This window comes from Protobothrops mucrosquamatus, unplaced genomic scaffold, assembly GCF_001527695.2.
Source record: "Protobothrops mucrosquamatus isolate PMUCROS unplaced genomic scaffold, P.Mucros_1.0 scaffold191, whole genome shotgun sequence".
Taxonomy (NCBI): Eukaryota; Metazoa; Chordata; class Lepidosauria; order Squamata; family Viperidae; genus Protobothrops; species Protobothrops mucrosquamatus.
Genome location: NW_015386547.1, coordinates 9,639 through 21,687, shown reverse-complemented (window position 1 = coordinate 21,687; position 12,049 = coordinate 9,639). Strand labels below are relative to the sequence as shown.

The 12,049-nt window shown below is 34.9% G+C and overlaps 1 protein-coding gene across 1 annotated transcript in view; it reads left to right on the top strand.

Moving 5' to 3' along the window:
- LOC107285548 (protein Wnt-7a) overlaps nt 1-12,049 on the top strand; it is a 49,227-nt gene that overhangs the window by 28,832 nt on the left and 8,346 nt on the right. The window lies entirely within an intron of this gene.

The window sequence follows — 12,049 nt, the reverse complement described above, 5'->3', positions numbered from 1 at the left end:
TGTTGGGAGCAACATGCTGACTCTGTAAAACCCCTTAGAGAGTGCTGTAAAACACTCTGAACCGGTATATATGTTTAAGTGCTATTGCTATTCTGTCCCATTATTGGTTGCCTTCCTAGGGACTAGGGGCAGGTGAGAAAGCTCTGCCACTATAAGACAGTTGCAAATATAGATAATGAATGAGACCTGAATTGCAACTTTTCTAATTCTATATATATAACTGTGAAATTAACAAGATGCGACTGAAACATTGTTTGTTATATATCCAAAATAGTTTATCTTTACAAATTAAGAACCCCAGAATAATTTCATAATTTGATGTTTGGTCAGAATGTTTCTCCAGAAGTCATTCATTTCTGTCACATGACCTGTTAGCAATACCAATAGCCCTTAGACTTATATACCGCTTCACAATGCTTTACAGCCCTCTCTAAGCGGTTTACAGAGTCAACATCTTGCCTCCAACAATCTGGGTCCTCTTTTTACCAACCTCAGAAGGATGGAAGGCTGAGTCAACTTAGCCAGTAAATACAGTATGTAAGGAATTTGTGTCACAATGTTTGCCACCTTACTTCCCTTGCAGACATCTTTTAGAGTGGCATAATTGTGTATGTGTGAACTGCACATACAATGTGTTCTATGTGCTTTTCTGTGAGCTGCAGGAATTGTGTGTGTGTGTGTGTACACACACATACACACACACAATTGTAATAATGCATATTATTAGAAAGGAAAGGAAATACTGTGTCATAGCTAAACCTTCTCTTTATGTCTATGAGAAGAAATTGTTAGAAGACTAAGTGAAGATATGATAGCATACTATATCTCAAGAATCTCAAGCTATGTCATGTGGAGAAAGAGACAGGAAAGCAGATTCTGACTGAATAATAGAGGAAACAACTTCAGTCATTGACAGATCTGTTCATGCTGTGAAGCATGTGTTTGAAACTGAATTCAAAGCATTGCATAGTCCTAATGTATATAGTGAAGCTTTACATGTTAAACATTTGTTGAATGTCATGTGAACAGATATATTCTTTGATGTATTCATGCAAGTTTTCATAGAGCATTGGAGTCCCAGATTGTTGGTTGAAAAATTCCAGTGCCTTCTAATGGGGGGATCAGATCATTGATAAAGTATGCTCACAGTATCGCATGGCCAACCTATTTTTTTTAAAAAAAGATTCATACTAGCATTCAAATATGCAGACTGTAATGCAAAACTGGCTGGTAGATACTTAAATTGCATTTAATACTAATAATCTGAGCATCACAACTTTCACTTTGTAGAAGGCATAAAAGGGAAAATTGCATGTGCACTGTCTTTGGCCCTATATAACCCAGCACAAGACTGGTTAACATTATTAAAGAAATCCAGATAAGCTCTCTATGAAACTTATTAACTTTGAGGCTTATTTCTGCCATTTAAATAAAGGTTCACAAAATATAAACTTTTGTGAAATGGCATTTTTAAATGTAGAATTTACTTCATGGTAATAAAATATTTAGTATTTAGTATTGCTATACCATTTGACTTTTCTCAGAGTATTTGATTTGGAATATGATTATGTGCCAAAGAGTTCTTTTGTTGTTAAGGCATACCATAGTTATCACTGAGATTTGGAGAATTGCTTATTAGAATACTCTACAATCAAATTCCACTAGTGCAGTTTTAATATAATTACATTAATCATTATTTGGTGAATATAGTTAATTAGTGATTTCCGTTTCAGTACAATGCATAGTTTACTCATTTAAAGATACTGGGATATCTTTACTCATTTGGGGATAATGGTATCTTAACCAACTCTTTCCATTAAGAAATAACTGGTCATGATAGTGAGGAGAAAAAGTATTTGATGAGCAGAGAAAGCTCAAGCAATTATTATATAAAGGTCATCATGTGACACAATGTCCAAGTCATTAGGCTGTGTTTTAATTAGTGCTNTCTCTCTCTCTCTCTCTCTCTCTCTCTCTCTCTCTCTCTCTCTCTCTCTCTCTCTCTCTCTCTCTCCACCCATTTTATTTCAATTGGATAGATAATCTACTTTGAATATTGTTGATGAAATATCATCAGTTGATGTGAGGTTCATCTGATTATTTGATTACAAGGTCGCGGAAGGGAATGTGTGAAGAATATTCTCTATTTTATGGTCAATGGTTTTTTTGGGAATATCCTTTATTTCAGAGTTCTTTTCTTGCTACATTCCAGTAAGAGTAATATCAACAATAACATTTTCTGAGTTAATTATGCCATCTATTACTTTATTGTGTATAATAAAATAATCTAAGGGGAACTTTACCAGATCAGCTCAAGAAAGTTATCGTTCTTTATCCTAGTTTAGTGCCCACTAGCTGTCATTGAAAAACTTCAAAAAGGACATGAAGATAATATCTTCTTGTTCTTTGCCAATTATTCAGAGCTATTCAATCTACTGATTATTGTAGTATAATGAAGAACTATGGGCACCAAATTGTTGATCATGAATCTACCAACATTCATTGAAGGATGATATACACTAGTCTCTTGGTTTCAGCAATTTGAACCTCAGCAGAATTAATTAATCACCTAAAAGCCAGAGATCAGTGGTTTAGCCAGCTAATGTTGATCCTGTACAAAAAAGTATTATGGATAGGACCCTTTTAAAGATCTATGATCATTATCACAACATAAGATACACAATTAACTTTTTCTCTCTCTGTATCATGATCCTGCATCTGGTACATAATGTGGTATATAATCCACATATAACTCATTGTCAGTTTTGATAAATCTCAGTATATGGAATATGGTGATACTGTAATTTTAAAAATGCAATGGAATTTGGTAAACATATTTACCTTGCAACAAGTCCCATCTTTTTGTAGAAAAAAACAATATCTTTTTAAAGTTAAAATATTAAACCATCTGTAGCCATATTCCTGGCTGGAGCAACATGAGATGCTATTGATTAGCTTGCCTATGGTAGCTTTGATACTGAAATCAACTTTGGGTTTTATTGATGTTCCCATCCTCTGTATTCTCTTGGTTGTTATGGGGTCACCCCATAAACTGTGAATCTTAAATTGGGACCACAGGACGCATCCATCATTTTTAAGTACGCTATTGTGCAATTCAGTACATACTTCCCATGTTCTTGCGGCCTTTGTACTTTTGCAGTATAATCTGTTTAAAGTGTTAAAATGGAGGCATTCACCAACATAACAGTTGTTATTTTAAATATTTTTCTAGCTCTCAGAAGGAGATCTTTGAATAATGCTGTATGTTACCTCATTTTGGCCATTGGAACTTATGGTAGTTACTGTGGCAATAAAACAGCAAGTTGTGAGCTAAATCACTTCCAGTGCAGATGTCTGCCACAAGGTGGCTGCTTGAAAATCACTTTGTGGTTAAGAAATGCTCAAGCCTTGACTTTTATCAAAGTCAACTTCCTTTTTAATCAAGGTCTTATGAGAATAGCAGAAGAAGTGTGTTATTTAATGGATATACTAGAGAAAACAGAGGAGCATTTTCAAGCAGGAATTTTGCACAATAAGAGGGTGTGCAAGAAAAAGTCAAAGCCTTTTCAAGGAAAAACATTTTGTTGCAACTAAAAAGAAACTCTTTCTTTTGCTTGTTTTCTCTTTTGTGACCTTGAAATTCAATGAATGGAATTTTGCATCAGCATTACATCATATTACATAGAACGCCACATTATGAGTCATTGTGATAAATTACGACCCAGGCTGCATTAGAAGACTCCTGTAACCAAGGACTTATCAAGGTGGCTTTTTATTTGATGTGCCTCTTCATTGCAGGACTTAGGTGAGCTGAGTTAGTAATCCTATCATGTCGTGTGCTTGGAGCACTTTGTATTTCCTTCAGCACTTGAATTGAAATTTGAGGCATCAAACAGTTGAAAGCAAATGCAACAAAGAACAATGCAACGTGCAGTTATCAAAGATGAGGTCATAACTTACAACAGGAATACACAGAAATACCAATTTATTCTAAAGGAGATGGAAAAGTTAAGAGCAATTTAACTACCCACAGTTTTTAAAGTGTTATGTGGCGATGAACAATTTTGGATATTGGTAACTGAGTTATAATGAGGTGGTTTGTTTCTCCATGTAGCTCAGGAGCATTCTTGCTATTAATGACTTTCTAGGACTGAATTTAGATTCTTTACAGCCATGCCTAAAAGCCTGAGGGATTGAACAAGATATTCCTTCTGTGCACGTGTTCTGCCATAGTCCTTCCTCTACCTTTTGTGCCAGTTTTTTTCTCCAGTAAAGCATAAAATCTAAGAAATGAAATATATATATATATCCCTGACAACTCTTACTTTGAGGAATGTTTCTTCTTTCAACAAATTCAGCCCAAATACCTGCCAACTGATTATTATCTTCAATTACAATCTGAGAGTGTTTTGTAAAATAGATTATGTGAATTTAGACTCTAAAAGAAGGGACCAAGGCTCTTATCATCTTCGACCACATAAACTTTAATAGCAGAAGAATGAATTAATGAGGAAAGAAAAAGAAACCTGAAGATAAATCTAATATTTAAAGATAACTGGCCAAACATTCAAGGAATCTACTGAAAGTTTGTTCAAATGAGCAATAACTTCCCGTATTTACATATTGCATTCCTAAATCTGAATAATGTTGTTGGTTTCACAGATACCTAGCTTAGCTTTTTTAAAAAAAAATACCAATAAGCCTTTTCTTTCCTGTCATTGCAACATTTCCAATAGAACCAGGGCTGTCTACATGTCTCTCTATATGTGAACAACATGCAACTGGACAATTGAAGGCGCTGATCTTTTAATAGATGCATCATGCGTGTTAAAAAGGGGCTGGACTTTGATCACCCAGTTAACAGCTTCATTTTAATATAATTGATTTCCTCCATGGATACCCTGCATAGAATTGATGATGACCATTTTTAATTGTCTTCCTACTCGTCTCTTTAGAGTCATGCTTCCGATTTCTAACACAAATTGCTCGAGAGGGCCATAAGCTACCATTTTAACCACAGGAAAAAAAATTGTAAACAAGGAGTGGTTGAACAAAGAACACATGCTAACAAAGCATGGTCTCCATACTAAAATAGGTTCATGGAGATAGCATCACAAAGGAAAACCCCCGTCCCTCACTCTTGATGTGCCAGTCTTAGTCTGGCCCTTAAGTATCTTTGAAGACAAAAAATCTGCTGTACTAGTATGGAAACCAAAAATATGTGCTGTAGCAGTCAGCTATCTCAAGTCATGCCAGCAGAAAAAGCTTTAAATGCCCTCATGTGTTTGGAACGTTTGAAAATTGCCATAGACTCCAGGAAGTCTAGAAGAACATCCTCCTATTGAATAATTAAAAAAATGATGGAGGTTGCTCAGATACCTCTGGAATCAAGTGATATTATGGTATCAGCCACAAAGCCACCTAGGCCTTGAAGCTCAGGTGTTAATCATGCCATTTAAAAGCCATTTTCTGACTTTGCTGTTGTTTAACATTGCTGATCTTTGCTTTAAAGCCTTCAAGTTTTTGGCCACTATCCAACAGAGTGAGGTGTGTGTGTGTGTATGTGTGGGAGAACTATTTGTGCAGCTAGATGTTGATTTGAAATCTTCCATGCAGCCTCTTGTATTACTGAAGACACAAGCCTAAGGTTGAAGATGCTCTTGGATATAGTATAGCTATTACTCTACTACTGTACACATATATCTTTCTGACCTTTGTGATTTTGAAAGATGCTGCACAAAGAAGGAATTCTAATGTTATGTTTTTATTAAACAGTCTAAATCCTACATGTATCCTTGCTTTCAATCAGTTTTATTTAAAAGTTAATCCCATTGATTACAGTAGAATTTGTTTCTAAGTGTGCATGGGACTGAGAAGGCATCTTTATGATGTAGAGGTGGCAATCCAGGGTCCATAACAGAATAATAGAGTTGAAAGGGACCTTGGGGGTCTTCTAGTCCAATCCCCTGCTCAGGCAGGAAACTCTGTACCATTTCAGACAAATGATTGTTCAATCTCTTCTTAAAAAAAATATAACTGTGGATCCTATGATGCTCTTATAAAATATCTGCAGCCTCTGTCATTGTGCTACTGAGGCTTGATGGCCTAGTTCACTGCCAGAATTGGATCGAGTACATATCTGAGAGCTGGAATAGTTTTTCTTGGCTGTTCATTTTGAGGGTAAGGGGTTATATTATCTTTTAAATTAGTTTTTCATTTTTTTTATATCACAACCTCTCCCATTATTGTGTACCTTAGGCAAAAAAGTTTGCCATTTATTTTTTTTCTGACTTTTACTACATCCTATGTTTCTAATTAACTTCCATTAGAATTTTGTTTCACTAGCTTGTCTATTTTGATAAAAAATGAATCTGAATCACCTATTGATTCTTGTTTTTCTTTTTCATAATAATGGTTAAATGGCAGACAACAATTCTTCATGTCAAGCTTTATTCTGTTTTAGCAGTTGCCATTATCAAAAGGGTTAATAATAAGTGAGAGTTCAAAGACAGCAAGACAGATTAGCGTTGGTGGTGTTCAACGATAAGATTGGGAAAACATAATTTTAACTGTAGAAAGCAAGTTAAAGGCAAATCAAGTTTAAAGAGTAGTTAATAAAATAGTGCCACCTTTGAAAGCTTCCTAGAAAAGTTGCAATATAAATATTGCATAAAGCTTCTATATATTCATAGACACAAACATACATACATTCCTAGAATCTGAATGTTTATTTTGGAATGAAATGAGACCAAACTCCTTCTTAAAATATTTAACTTCCACTTTCCAACCTATAAGTAAAAAATAATAACATATAATTTTAATGTGTTCTGTTTGATTTGATTTGTCAAACTAACTACTCAGAAGAACAGCAGATATTCACACAATAAAATTGTCAACTTATTCCCAGTGACCTTTGCCTCCATCTCTTTGGAATAGAGATTGTAGATGGTGATTGTAGATTGGGATCCCTGGTGCTCTCTGAACTTGGTTGCTTTCTTCCAGACATTTCATTGTCCAACTACATAACATCCTCAGTTCTAAAAGGAAGTGGGGTTTGCTCTCTGTTTATAGACAAATGTTGGTGGCAGTGTTCCTGTTAGTTCCTTGATGAGGCTATTTACTGTTTGTCTGAGTTGGTAGTTCCTTGATTGGGGCTTTGTGGGTCGTTGAATGATAGAATCATAGAGTTAGAAGTCTTCTAGTCCAACCCCCTGCTCAAGGCCAGAGTCCTTATACCATCATTTCTTGAAAGTCTCCTACAATGGACTACCCACCATTTTAGGAGGCAAGCTGTTCCACTGATTAATTGTTCTCACTCTCAGGAAATTCCTCCTTATTCTGAGATTGGATCTCTCTCTCTCTCTCTCTATGACAAGCTTCTACTCATTACATCTTGACCTGCCCTCAGATGCTTTGGAAAATAAATTAATGCCCTCTTCCCTATGACAGCCCTTCAAGTATTTTAAGATTCCTATCTTGTTTCCCCTAAACTTTCCTTTTGTTAGGATAAACATAACTAGTTCTCTTAGCCATTCACCATACAATTTACATTTCAAATCTCTTATCATCTTTGTTGTTCTTCTTTGCACCTTGTTGAAAGCTGTAACTTGGAGCATGATAAACACATGTAAGAAAGATATGACAGAGAAGGGGAAAAAATGGAAAAAGAAAGGTATTAATCTGAGTGTTTATTTGTTTAATTTGGATGTTTATCTGGTACTTATCTGGGTATAGGCTGCTGGAGAGGATGTATTCTGATCTTTTTGTTTCCTTCTTAGCTTTTTTATTGTTTCTTTTGAATGGTGTGTAATTGTGCATAAAGGATTAACACAAGGCAAACAATCAAGCAGAAAACAATTCCCTAATCAAGGATCTACTAAGGAGAAAAACATTCCTTCACCAACACTGGCAGCATAAGCTACTACTGTATATATACAGTATATAGACAGGGAGAAAACTTCAAACTCATTACTACTGTTTATGTTACCTAGTCAGGTACTAAAACATCTGCAAGCAAGCAACTAAGCTCTGAGTGTATTGGGGGCTCCTCTTTCTCAATTGCTACATTTTTTAATACAGTTTTGCCTCCAAATCAACACTAAACTGACTTGTTAGGGCTGGAGAGGAGAACAAAGAGCCAAATCCACTAATGGTCCAGATGCCTCATTTAATGCTCTCCTCCCTTCAGTAGGGATGGTGAATTCCTAGAATTATGGCAGAATTTCTGGATCAGCACAGAAACGACAGAAGTTGGGATGGGACTACTTTGAGCTGGCAAGAGATCCCAGGGATTTCTTTGCCTATACTACCAAAAAAAAAATCTAAGCAGGAGAAAAAAATTAGAATAATGGACACAAATGTCTGCTTTTTCACTGAGTGAACCACAACAGTCCATCCTTGTTTAAAGTTGCAAATGTCAAGTGACTAGGATTAAAACAGACAGGCATAGCAGGGCAGAGGGTGTACTGATCTCTTTCTCAGGCTGTATTCTCCTCTTCTTCTCAAAGCAGATGATGATCAAAGACATGAAGCAGGGCAAATATTGGATACTAGCACAAATCACAAATTAAATGGTATTTTACAACCAGATGTTCATCCTGGTGGAATCTTTGCACATAGGTATCTTATGGAACTCATATCCCCAAATAACCTAACATCATACATTAATTTCTGCAGGACCTGGTACCTCCCATACCACTGGGTGGGAAAAAGGATTCATTATTGCTTTCTCCCACTCTGCAACAGATCATGTTGGTGATGCTCAAATGTAAAAAGCCATAGATATATTCTTCTGCAATTCTGCAGCTTTCTTACAAGTGGCATCTTTTAAGGACCTACTATTTACAAAACCCAAGTCACAATCACGTTTTAGTGAAAAACCAGATTTTTTTTTTAAAAAAAGAGGAAAGCATATCTCTTTCCAAAGTTGGAAAGTTGTTTTGAATTTGTCCCCAAATAAAATTGGGAGGAAAGGAGGATTTAAATTTGGTCATTTTCTGAATAAGGTCATTTTCCAGATATCTTGTATTTGATCAATACTCTAAATACATGTTCATCTGAAATAGAAGTACTTTCCGATTTTTAGCTCAATCAGTTAATTCAAAATTTTCTTCCAGTCTTCTCCACTTCCTCCAGTCCAATCTTTTAAGTACCCAATTAATGCAGCTTTTTCAGCAAAAAGTCCATAAGGAGTGTCCAGTCAGTAATAAATGTAGCTATTGCCCTTTTTCTAATCCAGCAAGTCAATTTTGTCATCTCTGTTAATTTTGTCATCTTTACCATCTGTTCCTCTTTATGGGTATTTCAGAGTCTTTCCATTTTTATGCATATAATAATTTGCAGCAGTCATCATTTATAAAAACAATATTCCATAATTCTTTTCTAATTATCTATCCATTACTGTAGTCCCAACAAGAAGAGTTCTGGTTTCAACTGAATATTCAAGAAGACTTTTTAAATTCTTTGTATCCATTTATGTATTTGAAAGCAAAATTTTCTGACATTTTTGCAAGTTCACCAGCCATAATAAAATGACCTTCTATGTTTTTCACATGTCCAGTATAAATTTGAAGTATTTTTATACATTCTAGATATTTTTTCTGGAATCAGGTACCAAAGGTACATTAGCATCATCATCATCATCATCATCAGCATCATCATCAGCATCAAGTTGAAAGGGACCTTGGAGGTCTTCTAGTCCTTTTATAAACATTCATCATTTTGTAAACATTCTCTTTTATATTATAATGTAAAATTCAGTTCTTTCAGTCAGATATTTTCCCATTTTATCATATCCTTTTACTTGTTCTGTATGAAATTTCAACAAAAAATTATACATTTTAGCAATTACATGTTGTTTTACATAATACAATTTCAAATTCTGTCTTGTGCTGTTCAATTCCAAATGTCCTGTTATCTACCTTAAATCTTTACATACGAAAGCTATGAAAATTAAATCCTTCTGCAGTCAATTGATCTCTTAATTTCATTTTATATTTTCCATTCTCTTTTTTTTATCAATTCTCAGTAGATTAACTACCTCTCTTTGCCTGCTGTTTCTTTTCTATAAAATGCTTCTTGTGCTGAGACCCATGCAGGCTTTTTCAGATATAATCTGGGTTTATATCTATTTCATATTCTCAATATGGTATGTCTAGTCAGTGTCATGATTTTTAAAAACTATATTAACCTTAACTTTATTGTACCATAGAAAGTCATCCAAACCTCAGGCTGTGCTTGTCTAGTAGTTCTTCCATTGTTTTATTTGTCAGCAGCACCTGCACCTTCATCCAAATCAAGTAGGAGGCTACAAAGTACAATTTCAAGTCAGGCACTCCCAGTCCTCCCCATTTCTTTGCATAGTGAAGGATTTTATATTTAACCTTTTGCTTCTTCGCTTGCTGTACAAACCTAGATATATTTTTCCTGCCATTAAATGATGTAGCAGTTACCAAAATAAGTATTGTTCAAAATAGGTATTGTTCAAAGCAAAACAGTGATTATACATAATACATTCATTTTTATCACAGATATTCCCCGCACCAATGACACTTGTAATTTCTCTCATCCTTCTTAATATCCTTCCTAATTTCATTCTGTCTTAACATAATTGTTCTGAAATAACATACAATTCATAATTGTCATAGTAATACTCAAGTATTTCATTTTTTTTCTCAATCTTAAAACCACTAACTATTTTTGCTCTTCCATCTTCATGTTTTTTGCTAACATCTTCATCTTCTCATTATTAATTTTAAATCCAGCTAATTCACCAAAATTCTTTAATCTTTCCATAAATTATCGGCAAATCATCAGCAAACACTCATAATTTATATTTCCCTTTTAATCCTCATTCAATGTCTTTCTAATTTTACGAGCAGTATAACAATATTTGACTACTACTGGGGAGACTGAATCATACTGATCTGATAACAACACATAAATATAAAAAACATCAGAATTTTCCTGGGTCAGGAGTGATAAGACCTGTCTTAAGATCCTTACAGACTGGAAAGTGTAAGAGGTCATAAGATGTTGCATAGGGGAACAGTCTCAGCTCATAGAGCAGCTTTGATCTGCCTTTGAATGAACAGAATTGGGACCGTTGGAAGACCTGCTGTCTGAGTAGTGTGGAAGGCAAATACCTCTACAGAATGTGCAGAGGGAAAGCAGATAGAACAGGGAGTAAAGCTAGGAACCACTTGTGAAATTCAGAAGTTCTCTAGGGAACATTAGTTGATTTAGGAATGATCTTGTATACACAGTGAGAACTAGGAATTCACTTTTCTGAACCTAACAGAATTTCACACTGTTAAGGAGTTCCCATATAGCAAATATTATATAATTTTGGCCACGTTTCAATGAAGTTAAAAGCACTTATATTCCTTTTAGAAAAATCACAATTTAAACACTGAAATCTCTTAATCTATCTTAAATTAGGGAGGTCTCTGACAACAGGGCCCCTCTACAATAACTTCAATTTTCATAGAAATTGTTCACTAAGAAACAGAGACTAATTTATCGTGTTTAAACACATTTCAGAACCAACAGTTACAGGAACTTTCTGGTTTAATTACATGGAGCTTAGCTCCAAAACCACTGCTACTATTCTTCAGAAACTGGGCAAAAGATTCCACTCAGGAGCATTTAAAATATCTGAACATTTAATTCCATTCTATAAAAAAGTTAAAAGGTTATAGTGACATGTGGAATTTTAAAAGTATGCATTGCTTTCATGAAACTTCGCGCCAAGTATCTTTTTTGAAATGCTTCAAGGAAGCTGCTTCTTTTCAGTTATCCTATAACACTGAGGCAACATACAGGTAGTCCTTGACTTACAACCATTCATTTAGTGACCAGCTTAAATTACATTGGCACTATAAAAATTGACTTACAATCAGTCCTCACATTTACAATAACTAACACTGCAGAAGATAGGCTTAAGATACAGAAGGACCTTGACAGACTTGAACATTTGGTGCTATCTAACAAAATGAAATTCAGTGGTGAAAAAAGTAAGGCTCTACATTTAGGCAAGAAAAACCAAATG